The sequence below is a fragment of the Silene latifolia genome, chromosome 10, assembly GCF_048544455.1.
Source record: "Silene latifolia isolate original U9 population chromosome 10, ASM4854445v1, whole genome shotgun sequence".
Lineage (NCBI taxonomy): Eukaryota > Viridiplantae > Streptophyta > Magnoliopsida > Caryophyllales > Caryophyllaceae > Silene > Silene latifolia.
In genome coordinates this window covers 138932753-138960182 of record NC_133535.1, presented here as the reverse complement: position 1 = coordinate 138960182, position 27430 = coordinate 138932753, and the positions used below count along the sequence as shown (strand labels likewise).

Sequence of the window (27430 nt, the reverse complement as noted above, 5' to 3'; positions counted from 1 at the left end):
TCCCCATCAGTCTAAGGAAGACACGGACAGGGGGAAGGTGGACCTGATGGAGCTTTCGCTCCTGGTAGGTGGTCTGAGCTAGGCACCGCCAAAGCTGGCGGTGGACCTTCCTAGGGGCAACAGTCGCGCCCGTAGAGGAAAGGCCAAGTATCCTACCAAACTCCGCTAAGGTCATCGGAAAAGTCCGGTTAAATAACCGGAAGGACACTGAAGAACAATCGGGGTCAGTCTCGTAAGCCCCCGAGGAGAAAGTAAAGGAGCTGAGAAACTCGAGGCTCAGCTCCAGAAAAGTGCGACCGCTCATAGTGATGAGCCCAGCCATCCCCGTGCCCCGAAGTAAGTCACAAATCGACTCGTAAATACCGAGTCTCTCAAGTGCCGATTTCTCTAGAAATTGGGAAGGTACATGCACACAGCGTACTAAATGGTAAAATTTCTTGCGATGTAAAACATTAACGAAATGTACCTGTGGGTAGTCTGGGTGAGGGTCGAGGGAAGTGTCCCCTCGGACCGTGACTGTGCCAGAAGTAGGAGCGGAAGCAGAAGCAGCAGCTGTGGAAGTGCTAGGAGCGGAAGTAGAGGTAACAGGAGCTGGCGTAGCTCGAGACTGTCTACGACCTCAGCCTCTGGAACTCAAAGCAGAAGCTCGTGCGGCGACGGTGTGAGGAACCAGGGTTGCTTTGGAGGCAGCTGCGACTGCTGGCGAGTCCGCCACAGGTGTAAAGGTAGAGGCTGGTGCAGAGGTAGTGGCTGCTGTGGTCACCACTGAAGAGGGACTAGCAGCAGTGCTAGCTGTGGTGGTGACCGTAGAGGAAGTGGCGGCTGAATCGAGCTAGCGGTGAGCTAGTTGGAGCAAAAACTGTCCCTGCAGCTGAAACTAGAAACACTGGGGCTGCAGTAGTGACTAAGGCGGAGGCAGTGGCAACAGCAGGGGCCACTGTCTCACTCAAAGACGGACTAGAGGTGGTGCTAGTAGAAGGCAAAGTACTAGACTCCATCCTGTAAGCAAAGGGTAGGGGGTATGATAAGAAAATAATGGCTAACAGAGGCTAAAACAGTATGAAATCATCATGTTGAACCATAAAAACTCCCCTACCAGTCGAAAATTTTCGACCTACAACACATAAATCCCAACAATTCCTCAAACAAATTTGAAAAGCAGCATGTAAGTGGCGATAAGGCGGGCATAACAGTCAATAACAACAGCATGTAAGCATCAACTGAGGTTAAGTAAGACGAAGAAGCATATGAACCCGTCTGACAGTCGAAAATTCGACTGAGGCAGCCCTAATCGCGAAAATTTCGCACAGAATTCTAATTGAAGCATGTTTAAGCATCGACAGGGTGTGATAACAGTCTAAAACAGCAACAATTAAGCAAGATGACAGTCGAAATTTTCGACTGTCCTTCACCCATATCGCAAAAAAAATCATGTAAAATTCGAAAAAGAGGTGCAACAACAGCGAGGAATTGGGGTTGATCATCAAGCAAGAGAACAAGGGTAATAAACACAATTAAAATCGAAAAAAATTCGACTAACAATGGATTTTCGAACCCTAGAAACAATTTACCTCATATTAATTTGAAAAAACGAAATTAAAAGGCATAGAGGATGGAAGGATCACTTACTTGATGATAAAAGACCTACAATATGCAATTAATCTTCAATAAACAAGCAAAAGTAGCGATTTTTTCGAGCTCAAAACCGCAAATCCTAATCCTCTTTAAAGACCGTGTAAACGAGCACAATCAAGGGGGAAATTAAGGGGCTTTGATAAATTAATTAACAAGCAAGGGATTGTAGGCGGCGGATTTGGAGATTGGGCAAGAAAAATGGGGATTTGGGGATGAAATTGATCGCAATTAGGGTAGAGTAGACGAAATTAGGGAAACAAATGAATGGGAATTAGGAAAAAGAGTTTAAGTGAGAAAACTCCCTGTGTCCTGTTCATATCACTTGATCGAGTGGTTTTAAACCACTCGATCGAGCACTCTGATGCTTCATCTGCTCGATCGAGTAGAAATCTACTTGATCGAGAAGTCCCACTTATTGCTTTACTCGATCAACCTGAAAAAGTGCTCGATCAACCAAATTTTCACTCGATCGAGTACAAAAAGTACTCGATCGAGCTCTTTTCTCGCGTAAGCTCTTGAATTTCGTCTTTTCTTCCTTGGAATGCGTAAAAATTTCCCCAAACCTGCATAAAAACACGTGCAAAAATTCCCAAAATACCAAATACGTATAAGCACAGTCTATAGTCTTAATCTACGCTAAAAACTGTCTAAAAACTAATTGTCCTAATTAAAAGCAATAAAATAAATTTAACGGAAAATTCAAAAAAAATTATCTATTACAAAATGTTACACGGGGCATTTCCCCATTTAATTCCCAATGCAATTCAGTAGCCCCTTGAAGGGCTCCTGACTGGAGGACGTCACCTCAGTTACATTGACTGTCCTCATCAACTTCCATGAGCATGAATGGTCATTTGCAACAGTAGGAGGGGAATAGTTCTCATCCACATAGGCACGAACTTTCCTCGTCCTTGCTCCCCTATCACCGTCTTTAGCATCCTTTCTTCCAATTTGATTGACAGCAGTTGCACAGCACCCTTTGACAGCTCGTTCGTTGATTTCATCTGTACCTGCAGCAAGGAAAACAGACGAACTTTCCTCATTTTTGCTCTCAGTCTGAGGCGGAGGGGTAACAATTGCAGCACAATACTCCAAATTTTCAACTGGAGTGTCAATAATAGGGTCAATAGAAGAGAGAGCATTGCAAGGCTGAGCCTGCATGGGAGCCCTCCGGGACTTAGACTGATTAAAAATCAGCCCTTCGTCCCCTACCTGAAAGGTCAAAGTCTTCCCCCCGACGTCAATAACTGCATGAGCAGTAGACAAAAATGGTCTCCCTAAAATAATAGGGGTGTGTGCATCTTCGGGGATGTCTAAGACAACGAAATCAACGGGAATAAAGAACCTCCCGATCCTTACAGGTACGTCTTCTACTATACCTAGTGGCCGTGATATACTACGGTCGGCCATCTGGACTGTCATGTTAGTGCAACTCAGCTTTGTCAAACCAAATCTCTTAGCCAGAGACAGCGGTAAGACACTTACGCTAGCGCCTAAATCGCATAGCGCATTATCAATCAAATAGTTACCGATATGACATGGAATTGAAAAACTACCCGGGTCTGACTGCTTAGGAGGTAACTTATTTTGAAGTAGGGCTGACCCCACCTCAGTCAAAGCTACGGTCTCACTATCACTAATACTCCTCTTACGCGATAGAATTTCTTTCATAAACTGGAGATAAGAGGGTACCTTTCTCAGCAACTCAGTGAACGGCACAGTGACTTCCAAGCTTTTCAGAAGTTCGACAAATTTTCCGAACTGTTGATTGGCTTTCGTATTCTGCAACCGCCTCGGGAAGGGAACCATGATAGGTATCTCGAGTCCCTTGTTTCTCTCTTCCAATGTATCTTCCGGAGCAAGTTCTGTATCCTTTGGACGCTTCTTACCTCTCAACCGAGGTCTTTCCGGTGATTTATCGCTTAAACGAGCACTAGCAGGCTCTCGAATAAGCTTCCCGTCATCAAAACTACTCGATCGAGCAATAAACCCATTCGATCGAGCAGTTTCCTCATCAATGTCAGTCGATCGAGTAAAATTTCCACTCGATCGACCAACTCCACTTTGCTCTTCATTCGATCGAGTAGAAAAACTACTCGATCGACCATTCTGCATTTCCTGTTCACTCGATCGAGTGGTATTTTCACTCGATCGACCACTTTCGTCCCCAAATCTGCTCGATCGACCACCTGAAACCAGTCGATCGAGCACTTTCTTTGCCGTGAGCTCATTTTCTTCGCCAGAACACTGTTCACCAACAGTTACAGCTCTCCTTGGGTCTGATTTCTGCATTTCCGGTCCCTCGTATGAACGACCGCTTCTCAGATTGATGAAATTTACCGTCTCGTGTGGATTCTTCTCATTTTGAGTCGGTAATTGACCTTGCTTTCTTGTGGACTGATTAGTGGCTAATTGGGCAACTTGAGTTTCAAGTGCCTTTATCGACGCATCTTTCTGTTGATCACTCAATTGCCACTGCTTCGTGAAGGCTTGCAACATAGACTTAAGCTCACCAATTTCACTCACCCCACCGGAAGATGATGCACCATGGTTGGGAGGGGTAAAAGAAGGGGGCTTTTGAAAGCCTTGTTGATTCTTGTATGGAGGGACATAGGGCTGCTGCTGGTGCGGAGGAGGAGTAGGATTGAGCACGTTTTGACTAGTCCACCTCAGATTGGGATGGACTGCCCCTTGATTATTGTAATAGGAACCCCCTCCTTTCCTATATTGCTGAAAGGCATGGACTTGTTCCTTCTCTACAAGACAGCCAACAGCAGTGTGGCCGTCATTACTCCCACATCTCTCACATGAAACAGTCTCTCCTCTAGTAAGAACATGGACCGTCTGAGGCTCCCCAGCAGCTTGTAATTCCAACTTGTCGAACCTAGCATTCATGGTCTCCAGCTGAGCCAAAACCTGCTTATCAACTGCATGAACTGTCCTAATCCCATCCCTCGGGTTGCCATACTCAGCACTGTGATTGGCCATCTCTTCAATAAGGGATCATCCCTTATCATCATCTGTATTCTCCTGAAATCTTCCACTAGATGCCGCATCAAGTATGGCTCTATGGTCGTCATACAGCCCATTGTAGAACTGATTGGCTAGAAACTATGGGCCAAAACCATGGTGAGGGATAGACCTCACCAACTTCTTGAATCGTGACCATGCTTCATAGAAAATCTCATCGGGAGCCTGTCTGAAACTAGTAATCTTGGCCCTCAGCAAATTGGTGCGTTGTGGAGGGAAATATCTCTTGTAAAATGCAAGAGCAAGAGACTCCCAATCTGTAACCCCAGCAGCTGTGCGGTCCAAGTCAGTCAGCCACTCCCTGGCTGAGTCATCTAGAGAGAAAGGAAATAGAACCTCCTTAATCTTATCTTGAGTTACCCTCTTAGTGGCGGGGATATTAGAACAGTAATCGATAAAGGTCTCCATGTGCTTCCTCGGATCTTCACCAGCCACACCACTATAAATGTTTCTCTCCACCAGATTGATATAAGAAGGACGGATATCAAAGGTGTTCCCATCCTCAGTCTGGAGATTGAAACCTTTGGGAATAGAAGAGGCTTTAGGCACTGAATGACTAGAACGTTTAGGCATCTTTACTGTAGAAATCGGACTGTCTTCCGTGAAAAGAGAATGATCTAGCTCTGACTCGAAAGTACTCAAGTCTTCCTTTCGTGATTTCCTTATCAGACGGAGTCTATGCCTGAATAATCTCTCTGGCTCTGAATCAGCTGAAACTAATTCAAACCTGTCTGACCTGGGCATAAACAACACTGAAAGAAAATAATAAGAACGGCCTCAAGGAATAGAAATTCCCTGAGACGGATAAAAATAAACAGAACGAAAACAAATAGGGCAATTGCCTCCCCGACAACGGCGCCAAAATTTGACACGTCTGTCGTGTACCTGTCAAAAATAAACTAACTAAACTAACTATATATCTAGGGAAGTCAGGTCGATCTCCACAGGGAGGCAAGATATTTGTAGTAGTCCGTCTATTTGGTCACAAATGGGGGGGGGGGTTGTTTGATTTGTTGTCTAAACTACGAGTTTTGAAGGGAAGAGAAATAAAGTCAAGAGCAATAAGGGCAGAGAAATGAGTTTAAACTATCAGATAAAGAGGGACATGTCAGGATTTTGGTTCACTACGGTAGTCTAGTGACTCAGCTGTAAATGACTCAGACGAATTAACGTAAGACGGATGTTGAAAGGTCCTTTCGATCCACTTTCTATCCTAAAATACCACTAACTTAACTTTCATTCTCGTCAGGGTAGTCTACTGTTCATAGCAGGCCTATTTAGTCCAATCTTTCGATCTAGGATTAATTTTAGCCAGATTAAAGGTTAACTTAGAAGTGTGCACTCAACTAAGCCGAATAAATACAGTTAAATTGCTATGGCGACAGAGTCTTGTAATTATTTCGTCTGTTTCATTTACTACATCGTCACAATCCTACCGCAGATCCCCTAATCCCAACATGAAAGGGGTTTAGCTACTCATGTCGCTAATTAAACTAACAGCAGATAGATTTCCAGCAATAAACATAATGAAATAACAAGTAAAAAGCATAAAGAGAAATTAGGGCAAAGGAGTAAAGGTAACGGAACAAGAGATTAAATCAAACAAGAGATTAATTATTAATAAAGGAAGAGAAAGAATTACAATCGATGCGAATCCGGCGTAAAGAACACAAATTCCAAGCGAAAGTGTTTTGTGTGGATTTTGCGCAGGGCGAAATCAGGTCAGGGTGATATTGTGCAGGGTTAACTAGCTCTAATTAGATTACTGATTAGGTCGTCAGGATACGATATTGAGCTATAAGTAAAATAACAAAAATAACAAGACAAACAATTTTGTTCGTGGAAAACCCTTGAATGGGAAAAAATCACGGGCACCAAGCCAGGAGAGGATTTCACTATATGATTTGAGAGAATATTATTATGATAACAACAATGCTTGTATTTCTCTAAGTAATATGTGTTCTTCTTCTTGTGTACGAATGATGTCTCCAATATCTTCCAAGTGTCTCTTATATAGCTTTCCTATCTTGAACAATTTGTATGATCAAGCATTGAAGGTGAATATTCCCCATAATTCTTGGTAATAATTCTTTGAATATTTCCCATAATTCTTTGGTAATAATTTGAATATTTCCCTCTTGATTACCGTATTTACTGCATAATCTTCATACTTAATGCTGCGTATTTATTTCCATTAATATACGCGGATATGGTCAAATATTGTCCTGATATTTGGACCGTTGTCCTCTCCATGGCCTGGCGCCTATCTTCATGTGCCCTGAGAGCCTGGCAGTCAGGTTTTGATGAAATGCTGATCAGGGTGGTCTGCGGATTTCCAGGCCTAACAATTGCCCCTTATCTCCTCATTGGTAGTGTCAGGACGAAAAAATGAGGAGATAACTTTTAGTTTTGATAAGATCACCCAACGGTTAAATTTTCCCTGATCAGTTTCCTGTAACGGCTCTTTTCTGCGATTCTTTGACGCGTGGATATTTTTGCAACTTCCTTGATGATTTTACGGCTGGAACCCTAATCTTCTTTGCTATAAATACTTGGGTGCTTCATTAATTTGAACTCATCAACACGATTTCTTCGTCTTCTTTCTCTTAACTTTCTTTCTCTTCAGTTTCCTTAATTCCTAATTTCCCAAATCTTTTAATCAATCTTCCATAATTCTTCAAGTAATAGCTGCAAAGAAAAAATCTATTAGGGCTGCGGTTCCTGCAACTCCTCCTCCTCAGAATCCTGAGGAAGTTTCTTCTGAAACTTTGCCTGCTTCTTCTGCTGTTCCATCTCCCGCAGTAGATAAATCAAGTGATCCCCCATTGGAGATGATCTCAATATCTCATGGTGCTTTTCAATTTAAGCCCACGAAGGCTTTAAATGAAGATCAGTCTCCTGCAAATCGTTTGAAGCCTGAGTTCGAAAAAATTTTGAAGGATAAGGGAATCATCCCTGCTGACGCTGAGGTCTGGATCCCTGAGAATTCTCCTATCAGGGCTGACTGGGCTTGTCCTGGTTGGTTTTGCATCCATGACTGGGCCTTCAGGGCAGGTTGTAAGCTTCCTTTTTCTCCTCTTATGGTTGAGGTTATTAAGGAGATTGGTGTTCCCTCTTATCAATTAATGCCGATGGTGTGGAAAGTCGTATGTTCTATTGAGAACCTCTGTAAAAAAACACAATGTTTCTTTTTCTCTTGATGATTTGAAGACTCAAATCTTTGTTAAAACAAACGATCCTGGCCGTATAAGTTTTAAGGTCGGCCGTCAACTACTCCTCTTCGAGTAATTTGGACAAGCGGCCATGATAAGGGCCGGGTCTTTGGCTATATGTTTGTCAGGACCAATTCTTTGGGTCCTGACCTGGCGTATTTGAATCATGAGGCCTGTGTGGCTGGTGAGTCTTTTGGTTTCTTTCCTTAACCTGCATGTTTTTTCTGTTAGTGAAAAAAATGAAAAAATAATAAGTCATACCTTTTATGTGTGCGATTTGACGACCGGGTTCAAACCGAGAATCCTACTCCCAATGTTTCGCTTTCCTTGCTATCTCTCCTTTGGAGAGGTCCGGCCTCTTTGTTGCGGGGTTGGTCACCTTCCTCATTGTTTGAAGGCGATGGTGCTCCCGGGCGGCTAAAGTGTCGGGGAAATTTCTTTGGTGCCGTACCTCAGTCGTAAGTCTATTTTAATTTTTCCTTTCTTTCTACCTGGGCTTACGATAACGTTTGGTTTGTATTAACGATCTGAGTATTTCGTGTTGCGGCTACCAGGTCATCTGTTCGTCTTGCCGGGTTTGGCATGGTGACCTTTCACCAGTGGCGAAAATCAAGGAGGAAGGTCCCGGGGAAGCGGGGATCGAGCTGTTATAGACTTGACCGAGCGTCGATGTCTTTGCTAAGATCGATCTTGCGCTGCTTGCCCTATTTGAAACAAGTTCAGCACTCGAGTAAAAGGAGGATTGAGGATGTTGACGTTTCTGCCCCGGTCAAGGAGGTGAGAGCCAGGTTGGATAATGTGGAGGCTGCTAGGGTAAAAATCAGGGACTATTCAGCTTCTAAATCGGATGTCATGCTTACCCTTGACCCTGTTGAGACTGCTACTCAGGCAGTTGCTTCAGTGGATCATTCGGTCAGCCTCTTGGCTGGTACCCTGGCTGCTGTGAGGGAGGTATGTTGGCATTACTTCCATGTGTTTTGGTAGTCCTCTATTATTGTTACAAATTATTCATACTTTTCTTGTTTTTGACCAGAGTCTTTGTGACTGTCTCCATAATGCCTATTAGGCTACTTCTTTGGTAGCCAGGATTGATCTGATGAGATTAGATTATGATAGGTTGAAGTCCGAGTGGAATTTGCAAGGGTGGCTTGGTCGCTAAAAGCGCCGATTTGACAAAGGTGCGGTGAGAGGGATCTTGCTAAGACCGAGGCGACTTCATGCACGCGGCATTGCGGGAGGCCCGGATAGGAATGAAGAGCTTACCGAGGAGAGGGATGACTTGGAGTTCAAGTTGGATGATGCCTCCCTCTATTTCTACATCAAGGGAAGGGCGGATGCCATGTCGGAGCCTGTCGAGGCCAGGGAAAAATGGGACCCTGCAGCTGAGATGGCTTTTGCTGCTTCGAAATACCCTAACCTGCATAATTTGGAAAATGAACAGGAGGTCGACTCTCCGGGGAGCGAACGTTGAGGCCGAGCCGGCTAAGAGTGGGAGCGAGTTGTTGATGCCGCGCTTCCGAGGAGAAGCAGTAATATTTTGTAATTCTCAGTTGGTATTTTGGTCCATCCAGGGGGGGTGTCCCTGGACAGACATTATTTTTATTTTCCTGTTTTGGGTCAGGGAGGCTCTCCCTGGCTTTTATGAATATTTTGGCGCCTTTGCCCCAGGGGGTAAAGGTTTATTAATATAGGCATGATGGCCTTCTTTTGGCTGATTTCACTTTTGTCTTTGCTTGATTTGTGAGTTTCATCCTGTTGGACCTGTCAAATATTTTGTTTGCAAGATTTGCACATTATTCTGGTTAAATAACCTGCACATTTCGTTTCAATTTTTGTCATGAGTATTTCAACCAAGTCTAGTTTATTTGCTATAATGGTTGAAAGGGTGGGAAATTCGGCCTGTCAGGAGGGCTTATGTCCCCTGCCTGGCTGGAGGGCTTGGTATTCGGCCTGTCGAGAGGGCATTTTAGACTGATGGTCGGGATAAAACACCCTTGCACCGTCTTGCTGCGTCCAGCCGGTTGTAATCCGTGGAAGTAAACCTAGTCAGGTCAGGCAATTATTTCATGCCTCATTGGTCCTGACTTTTTACTGTATCTGGTGGTGGTTACCAACTCGTCAGGCACAGTTAAGTGCAGAATTTTTATTTCAGGAATTATAGTAATAGAGTAGCCCTCAATCCTGAATATTCATGCATATAATCTTTTATTATGTATAATTGTTCAGGATTTAAAAAGTAAATAGATGGGTTAGTTGAACAGGTAAAAAATACAGGCAAGTCATATAAAGCATGTAGTTCATCACATAGCACATCAGGTTTAGTAGTGATTGAATTTATACCTGACTGTAGCCTGATCTGATCTTTACATGTGGAATAGTTTTAAATGAGTTACATTCCAGGATCGTGGGATCATTTCCCCTTCTAGTGTTTGGAGCCTGTATGCTCCTTGTCCAACAATTGAATCAATTAAGTAAGGGCCTTCCCATGTCGGAGCTAGTTTGCCTGCTGACTTTTCTTTTTTATTTGGAAATACTTTGCGTAGGACAAGATCTCCTTCTTTGAAGACCCTGACCCTGACGTTTTTATTGTAAGTCTTGGCAACTGCTTGTTGATATGATGCCATCCTGATTTTGGCAGCGTCTCTTAGTTCTTCTGTCAGGACTAAGTTATCTTGCATCAGGTCTTTGTTTGTTTCAACGTTGTTTAGGTTGCATCTGGATGTTGGTACCCGTACTTCCGCAGGAATAACAGCTTCACAGCCATACACCAGGGAGTAAGGTGTCTGGCCTGTTGCGGTCTTTGGAGTTGTCCTGTTTGCCCATAGTACTAATGTGAGTTCTTCAGCCCATCTGCCTCGTCTTCTTTTCAGCTTCTTTTTTAGGCAGCTTATGACTACCTTGTTGCTTGACTCTGCCTGGCCATTAGCTTTTGGATATCCAGGGGTTGATGTTACCAGGTTGATATTCCATTCTTGGCAAAATGCTTGGGTTCTTTTTCCCACGAACTGAGTTCCGTTGTCACATACTATTTCTGATGGGACTCCATATCTGCAAATGATGTTCGTCTTGATAAAGGATATTACTTCTTTTTCGGTTACCTGCATGTAAGAGTCAGCCTCGATCCATTTGGAGAAGTAATCAGTCATGGCTAACATGAAGACTTTTTGTCCTGGAGCTACAGGCAATTTTCCCACAATATCCATGCCCAACTTTATAAATGGCCAGGGCGCGGAAATTGAATGAAGGAGTTCAGATGGCTGATGTATGATTGGTGCATGAATTTGGCAGGCTTCGCATTTTGAAGAGTATTCAGCGATCGGCCCTCGGTGTAGGCCGATGTGCTGTCCTGAGAACTTTGCATGCCAGGCTCTTTCCTCCTTTATGGTTGCCACAGTGTCCATCATGTATTTCTTGAAGTACTTGTTTGGCTTCATCAGACTCCAAGCATCTCAGGTAGGGTCCAGCCTGCGATCTCTTTGATGCGTGTCTTTTATATGATGTTTTACATCCCATTTTACACGCATTTCAGAGCTCATTCATGTAGTTTATGCTACATTTCTCCCTATTTCCGTCTACTTCCGTATTTTGTACATTATTGCAGAAATGTAAAGAATCGAGCGGTAATCGAGCTAAATCCGTCCCCGAGTATCCTGCATTGCATATGGCGTGAAGTATCCACCCGAGGAACGAGCTTGGTGCGCAATTTAAGGCCCAAAAGACAAGTCCACGAGTTTATAGAAGTCAAAGTAGCAGCTCAAGCAGTCGATCGACCACTGACATCAGTCGATCGACCAACCATCGGGTTCCAGAAGCTACTGTTTACTGAAGACCGGTCGATCGACCAGTCATAGCAGTCGATCGACCAAATTGCTATCCCAGACGAGAATTAAAAGACTGAGGAAGCGCAAGCCCATGATGCTAGGTTTAGGAAATAAGAGGTTACGTTAGTTGCTATATAACGTAACCTAGAACATTCAGTTTTTATCCAAGTTTTGACGGTAGAATTTTACATCTAGTTTTCATTTTAAGTTCCACATTCAATTTAGTTATCAATTAATTAGGGTTTGGATTATTGTTGAGCATTGGAATTTCAGTTCTTATTCCTAATATTTCCCTTGCAATCTCGGTATTCTTCTGCCCTAACTTTAGTTCTTCTTTGTTTTCATTAGTATAGAATTGCTAGCTAGATTCCCGCAACCAATTCATTGTTTATGTTAATTGTTTACTTTATCGTTTCAAGCATGAATTCAGTAGTTAGTTTAATCATCGTTATTATTGTTTTTACCCTTAGCATGAGTAGCTAGATTATTTGTGCTAGGATGTAGGCGAGTTATAGCATAGGCGGCAATAGATTGAACACGGCCTGATTCGCGTGTCAGTCGATCGACTGACATACTTGGTCGATCGACTGACCTCGTGAGGTTATCCTTCGTTTTAATTGATTTTAATGTTGTATTTAACGAATCGAATGCATGCGACCAGTTAGATGCTTAATTTATGACTGACTCATTAGGTCGAAAGATAGGGAAAGTTATTTGACCACCAATTAAAATGACTAAACTGTGCTGAGATCGAAAGATAGGTATAGTTTAGACCGTTAGTCACTTTTCAGGACGAGAGTCAGTATTAGTGATATTAGGGACCTATAGCGAGATTGAAAGATGCTATCTGTTAAGAGTGGACCGAGAGGACCTCTTGTTTCCCGCCTCACTTGTGTTTGATTCAGACCGACTTAGTATGCTGCCGCCGAAGCTTTAATGAACCGACCATCCTAGTACCCCTTCTTTATCTGCTTAATCCGTCTTTTTAGTTTATTGTCTTATTTACTCTTAGCTATAGACCAAATCAATTCAACCCCCACAATTGTTACCTTAGACTTTTATTAGACAGCTAGAAATTACGTCTGCCTTCTTGTGGTTCGACCCTGTTACCACTAGCCTAGGTTAGTCTTAATAGGAAATTATAAATCTTATTTTTGGTACTCACAACGACGGGTATCACTCTTGAACAAGGTGTTATTGATTATAGCATAAGATGAAGCTCTAATTCTAAAGGCCCTTGCCTCATGTCTTCCCTGAGGCAGTATTCCTCGGAGAAACCAATCATAATAGGGTTTAGTCCAAGAGTTACTGTCCTGATTGACAGGATTGACCTGCTCAGGTCTGCTGATAGTCGGTTCTAATAAGTGCACAATTGGTATTTTATCAAAAACAGTGGGGGTAAAATTTGAACCTAGGCTGGCCAGAGCATCAGCCTGGGTGTTCAGGTCTCTTGATATTTGATCTATATCAAATAAAGCAAATTTAGCGGTAAGGTTTTTTGCATATTCTAAATACGAAATCATTTTTGCATCCTTAGCCGTATAAATTCCTTTTATTTGATTGGCAATTAAGAGTAAATCAGTTTTTACCTTTAGGTTTTGAACACCGAGGTCTAGACATACCTTTAAGCCTGCTATCAGGGCTTCATATTCTGCTTCATTGTTGGTAGCTTTGAACTCACTGACTTACCTGAGCTATCACATCTCCCTGTGGTGATTTAAGTACTAGTCCTAACCGTCCCCCGGGGGCGTTGGATGCCCCATCTATGAATAGGGTCCATTCTGGTGCTGGGGTTTTATTTTCTAGTTGATTGACTTCTTTTATCGGGTCTGGTTCCAGTTAGGGCTAAAATCAGCCACAAAGTCTGCTAGGGCCTGCGATTTGATCATCGCCCTGGGTTAAAAAGAGATGTCATATGTGCTAATCTGTACTGACCATTTGGCCATCCTGCCTGAAAGTTCAGGTTTACGCAGGACAGATTTTATGGGTAAATTGGTCCTGACTATAATTGGGTGACTTTCAAAATAAGGTCTCAGCTTGGTGCATGACATTATTAAAGCTAAAACATATTTTTCAAGTAGTCCATACCTCAACTCAGCATCTAGCAGGCTTTTACTTACATAGTAGATCGGATGTTCTTTGCCCGTCTGTTCTTTCTCCAGGATCGCACACGATTCTTTGTGTCGGTGATGAGATAGGTATACTGACAAAGGTTCTCCCTTTTCTGGTTTAACCAGTAAGGGTGGAGATGATAAATAGGATTTTAGATCCTGGAAAGCTGCCTCATGTTCGTCCGTCCACTGGAATTGTTTATTTTTCCTGAGGAGGTTATAGAATGTTTTGCATCTTTCATAAGATCTTGATATAAAGCGGTTCAGGGCAGCTACCCGGCCTGTCAACTTTTGGATATCTTTGACAGACTTGGGTGACTGTAGTTCCAGGATAGCCTTTATCTGTTCAGGGCTTGCTTCTATGCCTCTCTTTGTGACCATATATCCAAGAAATTTGCCTGTAGAGACCCCAAAGTGGCACTTTGCAGGGTTCAGCTTCATATTATATTTTTCTAATATCTCGAATGCTATTTCTAGGTGCTTCACATGATCTTCTGCATTTTTGGATTTCACCACCATGTCATCTATGTATACTTCCATGATGTCACCTATCTGGTCTTTAAACATCATGTTGACCAGGCGCTGGTACGTTGCCCTTGCATTCTTCAGGCCGAAAGGCATGGCAGTGTAACAGTATATGCCTCGGTCTGTAATGAGTGCAATACTCTCCTGGTCAGCAGGGTGCATCTTTATTTGATTGAATCCACTGGAAGCATCCATGAATGTCAGCATTTCGTGGCTTGCTGTTGCGTCTACCATGGCATCAATATGAGGCAGGGGGAATGGATCTTTAGGGCAAGCTTTGTTGGTCGGTGTAGTCTACACGGACTCTCCACTTTCCATTCTTTTTTCGCACAACAACTACGTTAGCCTTGACCACTCGGGGTACATTAATTCCCTGATCATCCCCATATCCAAGAGTTTTTCTACTTCTTCATTTATTATGGTGTTTCTTTCATTTTGCAAATTTGCGCCTTTTTTTCGCCGCACAGGCTTAAAAGATGGGTCAACATTGAGCTTATGAGTAATAATATCGGCGCTAATTCCAGTCATATCAAAATGTGACCAAGCAAACCAAGATGATTTATTTTTAAGGAATTTTACCATTCGGGCACGACACTACCAGTGCGTCGGATCCTATCAAAACATACTGTCGGGTACTCGTGGTCTAGAATTACCTGATCTGTTTCCATTCTGGGAGGTGCTATATACATGCTCCTGACAGGGTACTGTAATTGCTATGCCAGGGACTTACCTGCCTTGGAAGGTTTCAAGGCTGCTGTGTAGCATTTCTGGGCTGTCTTGTGATCCCCTTTGATTGTGGCTATGCCCCAGTCTGTTGGAATCTTGATGCACTGGTGATAGGTAGATGGTACGGCCTTGACATTGTGAATCCAGGGTTTGCCCAGGATGGCGTTGTAGGATGACAAGCAGTCAAGGACCCCAATCTTTTCATAGGATGAGACTCCTTCCACATAGGTTGGGAGGTGGATCTCTTCTAGAGTGCTCCTGGTTTCACCACTAAACCCTACTAGGACGCTGGATTTTTTGGTGATTTGATCATCGTTTATCTTCATGGCTTTCAGTACGTCAAGCATGATCAGGTTTACTGAACTGCCTCCATCTACCAGGATCCTTCTTACTGTGGCTGTTCCGATCTGCATAGAAATGACCAGGCCATCGTGATGAACATCAGGGATGCCCACCAGGTCACAATCATTGAAAGTGATTGTTGGAACAGGATCCAGCTTACATGGTGACATAGTCCTCGGTGTCCTGGCTATCTTTTTTGCTGCTGAGCTTGTCAGGCCACAAATCTCTGAACCGCCTGATATGAATTTTACTTCATAGAGTGGTGGTGGAGGAGGGAGATTTCGATCCTGCTTGTGCTCCTGATTTTCTTTATCCTGGTTTGCATTCCTGCCTTTTGACTTGATCAGGTCTTTTAAGTATCCCGATTTCAGCAGGTAGGCCACTTCCTTCCTCAGGGTGAAACAATCATCCGTGGTGTGTCCAATATCCATGTGAAATTCGCACCATTTTGAATTGTCTCTTCTGGGATTTGGATTTTCTACCTTCCTGGGCCATCTAACAGCCGTTCCCATGTTGTCAAGCCTCTGGATCAATCCTGCAGTATCAACACAAAAGTTATGTTCGTAGATAGGTGGATAAACCTTAGCCTTACCTTGATATTCATGAGTCAGGTTGACTTCTGACTGATCTGGCCTGGAATATGGAGTAGGTCTATAATTGTTCCCTCTGTTGCTTTTCCTATTGCTTCTTTCATGGTCCCTTGGTCCACTGGGTGATCCAAGTTTGTAGCTTTTATCTTCTTCCAGCCTGATGAAAGCAAGAGTCTTGGCCTGAACATCTTCGAAGGTGTGGCAGGGATACTTAGTGAGCTCACTGTATAAGTCACTATTTGGTAGTAACCCCTGTCTAAATGCCTCCACTGCTGTTCCAACGTCGCACCTGGGTATAGATACCTTCTCTTTATTGAATCTTGCAAGGAATGTCCTGAGGGTTTCATCAGGCTTCTGTGTAACTCGATAAAGGTCACTGGATCGTTTCTCCAACTCCCTGCTACTTGCAAACTGTTGGTTGAAACTGTTGATCAGGTTAGCAAAGGAATGGATGCCGCCAGTAGGCAGGTTAATGTACCATTGCAGGGTAGGGCCAGTCAGGGTCGCTCCAAACCCCTTGCACATGCAAACTTGTCTGAATTCGCTAGGAATAGATGCAGCCAACATCTTCTGCTTGTAAAGAGCCACGTGATTTTGTGGATCCGTGGTTCCATCATAGACCCTCATGGATGGAATTGTGAGCTTCTTTGGTAGGTCTACTTTGGCTATTTCGTCTATGAAGGGTGAATCAAAGCATAGTTGTCGGGGCGACTTCTTCCAGGGCGGTACTCTGGTATCTTGTCGAATTTTTCATTGAGTTTCTTGATCTCCTGAACTACTGCCATCATGATAGCCGCTGCAGATTCATCAGGTTTCTCTTGATCATCGTTTTTTGGCTCATCATCACCATCTACGTTAATGGCTTTGGGGATATTTGGGCTTCCAAAACTGGAGAAATCAATGTTTTTGATGATTGATGAGAACGGGGTTCCTGGTTGGAATCTAGAGCCTGCCCCTTGGGTTTTTTCGATTTTGCTTCGTGGTGACTCAGATTCTTTCAGTTGCAGGATTTCTGCTTCAGTTTGGGCCACTTTTTCTTTCAGGCTTTCCAACTCAGCGATTTTTTGGAGAGCTGCATTCAGATGTTCTTCAACGGTGGGTTGGGCCATTTTTGTAGGTTTTTAAATTTTTTATAGGATAAGAAAAAAGGATTAAAGAGCTAGATGCCCCACGGTGGGCGCCAATTGTTTTGTGTGGATTTTGCGCAGGGCGAAATCAGGTCAGGGTGATATTGTGCAGGGTTAACTAGCTCTAATTAGATTACTGATTAGGTCGTCAGGATACGATATTGAGCTATAAGTAAAATAACAAAAATAACAAGACAAACAATTTTGTACGTGGAAAACCCTTGAATGGGCAAAAACCACTGGCACCAAGCCAGGAGAGGATTTCACTATATGATTTGAGAGAATATTATTATGATAACAACAATGCTTGTATTTCTCTAAGTAATATGTGTTCTTCTTCTTGTGTACGAATGATGTCTCCAATATCTTCCAAGTGTCTCTTATATAGCTTTCCTATCTTGAACGGCTGTATGATCAAGCATTGACGGCTGAATATTCCCCATAATTGCTGGTAATAATTGCTGAATATTTCCCATAATTGCTGGTAATAATTGCTGAATATTTCTCTCTTGAATACCGTATTTACTGCATAATCTTCATACTTAATGCTGCGTATTTATTTCCATTAATATACGCGGATATGGTCAAATATTGTCCTGATATTTGGACCGTTGTCCTCTCCATGGCCTGGTGCCTATCTTCATGTGCCCTGAGAGGCTGGCACCCTGAGAGCCTGGCAGTCAGGTTTAGATGAAATGCTGATCAGGGTGGTCTGCGGATTTCCAGGCCTAACAGAAAGCAATCCCGAAATAAAGTTACAGTAGTGAAGAATGAATTACGCAGTAAAAGTTTGATAGATGCTAAGTAGTAAGTAAATCTCATTCTAATAACCTAACTAATGTAGGTTTAAATAGCAAAGAAAATGAGTTTTGCGGAATTAAACATAACACGGGCTGTTTAAAGCCCATAAATAGCGAAACCACTCGATCGAGTGGATTAAAACCACTCGATCGAGCAAACACCTCAGCAAAACTACTCGATCGAGTAGAAAGTTACTCGATCGAGTAACAGGCCTTTCTGCAAGATAAGGATCGAGTGGAAAACCACTCGATCGACCACCTGAGGACGTAAAAACCACTCGATCGAGTGGTAAAACAGCTCGATCGAGTTCTTTAACTTCAAATCAGCTCAAGTCCGCGCCTAAATGCCTCGTAATCCGTGCCATGACGCTTTCAAGTGCAGTATCTCACTCTGGAAAAATCCCGTCTCCTCTAAATGCATGCAAAAGGGACGAAAAAGAGTACGATTCCACTACTTTCGCGTTCATTTCTAGAAAATGGACAAAACGAACCAAAGTAGCCAATTCGGGGCAAAATACTATAAAAACAGTATAAAAATGCATAGAAATACGTGCTGAAATAGGCTAAAAAGACTATATAAAAAGCACGTATCACTGCGCCTCGCTCTTCAAAGGGACGCAGCTCCTGCTGCATCTCTTCCTCAGCTTTGTTTCTGTGAATTTCCGCGTTGGATCTTTCCTAAATTCCTAACGAATAATTTCCTATTCATACGGGTTATTATTTTGGTAAATACGTGAAAATTACCATATTTCGTGTTTCCTAATTTCACGGATGGGCATCTCGAGACGATATCGACATTTTCGTCATTTTAGCACACTTGTACATTTCTTTTAAATTTTCTTTTCAAGGAATCTTTTCACTTTTCATTTCAAACTTATATGTTTTTATTTTTTTTCTTTTTTTAGGGGGTAACCCTCCCTACCATCCGGTCATTTCCGACCAAATTTTTGCATTCATTTCTGACCAATCTTTGCATTTTTGAGTCATTGTTTTGCGCTAATTTAGGCCATACGTATGCATACATGTTCTATATGATTTATATGTAAATTTCGGCAGCATGACGGCGTAAACCGTCATCTACCAAACCTGTTCAAAACTAACCTGCAGGTACAAACAAGACAACCCAGCAGCAAAGGCACTCAGGCCGTCGTATATACAACCAAAAAAGGGATATGTACACCAAACTGGGGGCTCGAGCCCCAAGCAAAGTCCAAAATGTCCAAAATGTAGGTCCTAAAATGTACAAATGTGCAAGATACAGCCAACAAACAAACAACAACAAAACAAAACTTCTGCTGGTCGCCGCCTAACTCCGCAACTCTCGCCTCGAGAGCAGCAACCTCGGCATCGCGGACCTCGAGCTCCCTCGGCAAACGAGCTGTCTCCTCCCGAGACTGGGCCAGCTCTCGCCCCAGCTCACGCTCCCTCTGCAAACAACAAATTGGCTCATGTCAATCATTTCAAACAATCATAAGAAAATAAGAAAAATAAAATAGGTAAAAGGTTCATACCTGACGACCTCGACCGCCGACAAGTGCCTCGACGGCAGTAGCTCGCAGCCGGTTGGCTACCCTCCATAACGCCACAAACCGGGACGGCGCAACCTGCATTTTCAATATAAAGTTCTTAATAATTGGATAAGTTCAATCAAATGTGTTCTTACACAAAAATCATACAAATTAAGAGGCTCGCCCTCCGAATCAGATGCTGCCAATCGTCCAAGCCCGCATCCGTCATAGCCACGTCAAAGTCATGCAGCTCGGAGATCGTCGTCCTCCCGGTCGCGCCAGTGTACTCGAGAGTCTCGGGGTACTCTGGGGGCTCGATGCCCGCCGCCTCGACCTCCTGCAAAGCCAAATGATTTTCATTAATCGGTGATCTTTCATCGTGTTCTCAAAAATCAGAAATAAAGAAGGATAAAGCACTTACCACAACCGGCCAGTACGCCAACCTCCCGTAGAGGAACGCCGAGTAGTCCTCACCAGGAAGAAAGAGGGCGTCACCACCAACGCCAGCCAAGTCAGCCTCCCTCTCAGCCTCAGAAGGCTCCCTAAACATCGTCCTAGGAGGATCGATGGGAACCGTCAAGACATCTCGAGAGCACTGACGAGCCAAGCGCTCGCCCAAGTACCACACAAGACCCATCGACGTCCTTAGAAGCAACCGACTCGAGCTCCTAGGTCGAAGGACCTCAGCCACGAAAGGAGGAGCACCAGCGAACTCCGCCCAAGGCCTGGGCACCCACTGGGAAAAAGACAAGCAAGAAATCATTCTTATGATCGGTAAAAGTAATAAAGAAGCAAAACGAATATAAGTTGGATGCTCACGTTGTCCAGCTGAAGAGCGTTCACGTCCCGCCGGTAGACGCCGTGAGAGGAACGCTTGCTCCTCATGCGACACATCACCCAATCCCTCACAACGAGATAGGCCTTCTCCAGCGGCTCCGTCCTCTTGGGCGAGAGGCTCGGAAAGTAGGAGTACACCCATGCCTGTGAAGCAAGATAGTCAATAACGATCTTTCGTAATTCGGTAAGGAAAAGAAGTGATTATTTAGACCAAATGAAGGTTCATACCTCCAACAGTAGTCCAGGGCCGACAGCACCAGGAGAAATCCCCTTCTCCATCAACTCCGGACGAACCATGGCCCTCATGAAGCGGATGAGGACCGCAAAACCAGCAGTGACCCAGTCCCAACGTCCTAGGGAGCTCAGGTCAGAAAGAAAGGGAAGAAGCTTCGTCGACAGCCTCTCTCCCTTGTCTCCGAGGTAGATCGAAGACAGAAACCACCAAAGCCACAAACGGGCCCTCTACTCAGCTGTACAGGGAGGAGGAGCCATCTCTCTCCCGTCAATCACCACTCGCGTCGGGGTCTTCCCCGCAAAGTAGTCTCGGACATAAGAACTAGGCACCAAACCAGGCACTGTAGCAGCCTTCGGCGCGAAGTTCCAGCCGATCAACCTCCTGGCCTCCGCCGAGTCCACCCTCATGGCAGTCTCCGGCCACTCCACCTCCTCGGTCCCACATGGTAGTCCAGAGATCATGCCGTAGTCCTCCAACGTGACTCCCACCTCACCAAAAGGCATGTGAAAAGTGGAAGTCGTATCCCAAGAATCGGTCCAAGAAAGCGCGGACCAGGCTAAGGTTAGCCCGCAGTGTTAGAAATCTATATCTCTTTACTCAACATATTCATATATGTTATAGTTTTAATTTAGTCATAAAATTAAAAGATGATCTTATGCATGCAAACAATAATATAATTAAAGAAGAAATCATCATCTTACATTGAAGAATCGGATTATATGGGCACAAGTGAGTTCTCCTACTCACTTCTTCTTGAGCTTCCTTAAGTGGATGAACAAGGATTCAACTAGAGAATCCCTCCCAAGGTTTTATACCCAAAGTAACAACTTAATAAAATTAATATTATTATTACTAGAACAATATTAATTTTGTATAAAATTGACCAAAATATTATTTTGTTCTCTCAATATTTCGGTTAAGAGAAAGGGAGAATAAGGAAGAATTTATCTCTCTAAAAACTCTTATTTTAGATGTTAAATGAATGAATGAATCTTTTTACATTTGATATAATGTATAAGGTAAAAATTAGAGGAAAAACCCATGGTATTTCCACTCACAAAACCGGGTAGAAGGGGGAGGTTTTTATGCCCAATGCATGATCAAAGTGCTCTTCACAATAACCACTAGGTATGCATGGCTAGGTTTAGGTAAATGATAATGCTTACCATTCACTTAGTTAACATAATATTTTTCTAGTACTCCCCATTATTTCGGTTATTATAGATAAAATGGACTCCATTTTATCTTTGTCAAATTGTCAATTTGTCACATGTCACATGTCATGTAAAATTGTTATGTATTTTTAACATATTAAAAATCAACGCATTAATAAAAATACGTCATATACAAAATTGACTTAGTAATTCATAATTACTTGTACCAAAATATTTTACCAATTATAAATCACAACATCTTGTATTTATAATAATTTATTCATTCAAATGCAATTGTTTCCTTAAACAATAATTTCATCTAAGTAATAAAACAATTCGATTACTTAGACCGTATCTTATTTAATCAAATTACAATGAGACATGTAAATACTACTTCCAAAATCGTCCGTCAATTTTAAGTAATTTAATTAACCCGTATCGTCATACGATCAATTAAATGATCAATTAAGAGTGTTACCCTTTAGGTATGACCTAAGGGGATTACTGATCACCACCGTCTCACGACAGTAATGTCAAACTCTAGTTAGCCAATCATTACCGATATGTGTGGACCAGTTGACAGTAAAATATTACTTCCCAATTGTATTCTTTAAAATGAGACTTAAACATGTGATCATCATGATCAACAGTTATGATCGCATTATTGTCGGAGGATACATATTCCAACAATCTCCCACTTGTCCTCGACAAGTCTGCGTCACCAATTCTCTTGTCCTATTACTATCTCCCACTCAATGCAAGGTGTCTTTCAGGTCGTACTTGCAAGTGATCATATCGAGAGTGGTTTCCTCGATCTGGAGAATAACTGATTGATCGGATTTATCTACCATAGATATCTTCCGAGCGTGGCCACGTATTTCCAGTTTATTACTCCTCGAGTGGCCCTGAGATATTTTTATAACCCTGACTAGGGGTGGACAATTCCTATCGCACTCATTCCCTTCGACTAGCCACAGCCATCATAACCCAAAATATGCCCATTTGACCCCATTTACGAAGGTCGTAGTAACACAAATCAAAGTTAATCTGAAACTGTGCCATCTTAGGCGAATAGTCTTTAGTCAAAAGAATCGACTCATTAGAATACTATAGTAGCTCTCGCCACGACCAGGCTATATAAATTTGCCAGAACTCTATAAGCGGTCATAAGGCCCGACAAAGTGTTCCTAACAGTCTGCCTATGTGATCGACTAGTCATTCTCATATGACCCTATGGCACTTGAACTTGCCATCAATCTTATCACATTCTAGTCACTTCGAGACGTCACCTCAAGTAAGTAACTATGGGCGAATACAATGCTAATCCGTGTTCACTTTAACGGGGTTCAATTGTCTCTACAACCCGTCTGGATGTAACAAAGTATAAGGTGAGTTCATAATAACTCAAACGACAAATGTCGACATCACATTCGGGTAGTCAATACCATATTACAACCTTGTGATGCATATCGTAAGTGTGTAAACACTTGTTGATTGCAATAGAAGTTTAACATACCATGTGTCCATGTGTTCAAACTTCTTATAATCGCATTTTCCTTTACAATCATGTTATCTTTCATAGCATGAACCTTACCAAGTACACATATAGGTTCCCAACCTTGGTTTGGGTTCTTTATCTTGAAAGAACTTCCCTGTCGATTATCACATAACCAATGAATTTGTGGTGAATTACATAACTTGCACTGATCAAGTACTCCACCCACTCACAATGCACTAGGTAAATGTTTTGTAGAGTCTTGCAACAATTTGTCAAGATGATTAGCCTAGTACTTCTCACTAGTCCTAGCATATAAGAAAATATTAGTTTTGAGTAACTTCTTACTACAACTAAGTATCTTTCCTAACTTCTTATTTCTCCTTTTAGCTTGAAAGCTTAGGATTTTCATAAATCCTTACACGTGTTAGAACTTTAATATGTGCAACCTCTTGGCACATAATAGAGTGTTCTGTCCAACACTGAAATCGCTCATCGGATTTTCCTCGAGAATTCATGACGATTCTTCTATGGCTTGCCAATGAATCATCATGCTCTTATGCATATGATTCATTATTGGACATGTGCATGATTATTCTAATGGCAGAAACATTAGTTACTAATAATCATGTGATCAACCATTCTTAGGTTCAATGAACGACCATGACTACTAATGGCAATTCCATTTTCATTGACATGAATAACATACATTTCTCGTTGATTCGATGTGTATATCTCAATACCTATCCAACATCTCATGATGTGATTGGATTCATTACAGTCCATTTTCATCCAGAATTGAAAACTCAAATACTTCTTTGTGAAAGAAAGTATTAGCTCGTCATTCTTCAATGAGTAATGAGTTATAAACTTTTACAAGATGATTGCTCCCACTAAATTTCATGTCTTCACATGATAATTTCCAACTCCCACTTAATTCCACATGTTTCTCAATTGACTACTCAATCGAAACATTTCAAGAATTTTAATATATTTTGCTTTGCTAAGCTATTAAGATAAAACCATATATGTTCCTATCATATCCTCTCAAAATACTTATTTTGAAGAGGTCTCATCTTAACCTTATGGAAAGAGATCTTAATCTCTAACTCATTCATTTTATAATGATGCGTAGCAATGTCATAATTTAAATATGAATAATATCTAATACACGTCCTTCAAAATACCCTTTTGGAAGGAGGTTTAACCATTTCATTTTCATAATGAGGTTAAGTAATGACATTAGCGTGGTTTATACTTAACTTAGCTCTTGTGGATATCGGTATATCAATATTTGCAACTTTGATTTATATAGGCTCTTAAGTAAATATCAATATTGAAACTATTGGTCAAAATTTATCATAAACTAGTCAAAAACTCTTGTTAAGACTTTATATTAGTCATTCTTATTCCAAAACTTTCTTTTGGTCTCCTCGTGTAGTTATCTTGAGAACATATTCTTTTAATTACTTCACTTGGTCTCTTTTGTCTTGTAGATCTATTCGAGACCATAGATCTCATCTATTCGTGTATACCTTATAAATAGGTATACCTTCATTCAAATCATTCTCCCTTGCATAGATCTCATTTACACAAGTACACAAATTTATCTTGGTGTTCTTTGTGTCCTCATTTGTCTCCCCTCTATCTTTAGAATGAATACACTAGAGATTCAAAGATAGTATATGAGACACAAATAATGATTTTTGAAGTATAAGGAGAACTATCTCATAGGTTGACTAATTGTTTTAGATTTTGTAAGTGTACTTGGTGATTGACATTCCTTTAAGAGAGTTCATCGACTCAATATCACTTTATAAATGATCATACACAAGCCTTAAGCTCGTGGACATATAATGAATCCCATCATTATAGTTGTCTATTAGATCACTTTAAGTGAATGATCATATGTTTCTATGAGCAAGCGGATAAAGACGAATTTTAGAACAAGGATAAAAACGATAAAACGGGTGACTTGGGTTGCAAACCAAGCCACCATTATCCAAAATACAACCATTATCCAAAATACATTTCCATGTCGAACACGGAAATCAAAAGGTTCTAAAATCCGAAAAATAATTAAAATAAGACAATAAAAAGCGAAGCTTCATGGAAGCTATTTCTAGCTTCTTGATGGTTTCTCAAGCTTGCTTTTCTTTTCCCTTGTCCTTGCTTGGTGGAGGCCCTATTTACAATAAAAAGGGGATACATTATCACAACTTTGTATCACAATACCATAGTTGAATTAGAAACATAAAAGAAAGGATAGTCATTTACCTCTTGGAGTGATCTTTCCAGCTTTAATGTCACCAAGGTATTTGGAACAATTTCTTTTCCAATGTCCAACACCATTACAATAATGGCATTTATCAAGAGGACCCTTCTTGATTTTGGAAGTGCTAGCTTCATAAGACTTAGCTTTGGTGAAAGTGGGAGCTTGCTTCTTACTCTTCTTCCCATTCTTTTTGAACTTCCCCTTGCTTTTGGTGCTTATGTTAAGCACATCCTTAGGTGGGTTAACATTTAACCCCATGTCTCTTTCGGCTTGCACAAGTAACTTGTGCAATTCTTCAAGAGACACGTCCTTGTCTTGCATGTTAAAATTCACCCGGAATTGAACATACGCTTTGACTTTGGATAAGGAGTGTAGAATCCTATCTACAATGAGTTCTTTGGGGATTTCAACCTTTTGAATCTTCAGGGTCTCGACTAGCTCCATCAATTTGAGCACATGAGGGCTAACCTTTTGGCCCTCTTTAAAGTCGAGATCAAAGAATGCCGCGGCCGCCTCATATTGGACGATCCGCGGAGTTTGTGAAAACATTGTCACAAGCTTGGAATAGATTTCATTAGCGGTGCCCATCTTAAAGGCTCTCCTTTGGAGATCCGCCTCCATCGCAAAGATCAACACATTTTTCATTGCGGCGGACTCCTTGTGGTAAGCCTCATATGCTTCCCTAGTAGCGGCGGTCGACCTAGTAGTAGGTTCGGGTGGAGAGACCTCGGTGAGGTAACGAAGCTTGTCGTCATCTTGGGCGGCTAATTTGAGTTGGGCATCCCAATCGGAGAAATTTGACCCATTCTTTTCAAGTTTACATCGATCCATGAAGGATCGGAGCCATGAAGTATTAGTGAGAGGAGTGGCGTTTGTGTTTGGATTGGCCATTTGTTATGAGAAATAAAAGCGGTCTACAAAACAAAATAGAAGAAATAAAACATATGTCGTTTTCAAAATAATAATAATCGTAAAAATTAAATTTAAACAAGTTATGAGCATTTATATAGTGACCTCTACCCAACTATTATAAATGATTCCAAGATCCAAATTCATATTAACTTGGGCACGGTAGGGCCGATTCATCCCTTATCAATATAACTCGGTGGATTAACGCTTTAATCGATTCTACTTTTAGAACTCTTGGTCGATAAAATTACATTAACATTTATCTTTAGCCCGGAACACATGCGACTACGGTCACAAATACTTCCGTTGAGCTCAATCCAAATTTCGAATAAATGTGTCCATGATCCAAATCCATATCAACTTGGGCACGGTAGGGCCGATGAAACCCTTATCAACATGAATTTGGTGGATAGACATTTATCACCCACTTCCCCTACGTAACAAGGTTTGTACCCCGGTAGGGCCGAGTGCACTCCCTCGCGAAATAGGTTTTCATGGTTTCTACTTTTGGTAAGGCTATGTCTCAATTGATTATTTTAGCGAGAGGTCATGTCAAATTATTATCTATCACGTTTTAAGTGAACTAAAGCGGTGAACTACGATAATTCTAATTGACACGGTCGATAAACTCGATTAAAATGACAATGCATGTTTTAGTTATGGCGATTTAGCGATGCATGCAACATATAAATAAAATGCAAAGCATAAAATAAATCCTAGTATGGCCTTCCTAAAATAGAAAATCTAATTAACTATTACATATTCGGAAACCAACTCCATTGGTCCCTTGAACTTCGGTTTTGGCACGCATCTCGAGGTAACACCGTCTTTATGTATCGCCTTCTTGAGTGACACCGTCTGGAACTCCGGGATAATTAAATTACATAACAAATTACATAATTTCCTATTATACATTTGTAATTAAAATAAAATAAATCTATTAAATTACAAAACGGTGATAAGAGATCACAATAAATTACAACCGAATCGATATTCCCATACATTTCGGGTAATACCAATTAAAACTAAGGCCATACTAAGTAAAAATACATAATTCAAAAATTACATAAAATAAAATTATGACAATCATAAATAAAA

The 27430-nt window shown here is 41.8% G+C and overlaps 1 non-coding gene across 1 annotated transcript; it reads left to right on the top strand.

Annotated features, from left to right (window-relative positions):
* The first annotated feature begins 4756 nt into the window (after positions 1–4756).
* LOC141609726 (small nucleolar RNA R71) lies at positions 4757–4863 on the top strand. The gene has a single exon (XR_012527642.1). It is a non-coding gene; the product is annotated as a small nucleolar RNA R71 (small nucleolar RNA).
* The last annotated feature ends 22567 nt before the right edge of the window (positions 4864–27430 follow it).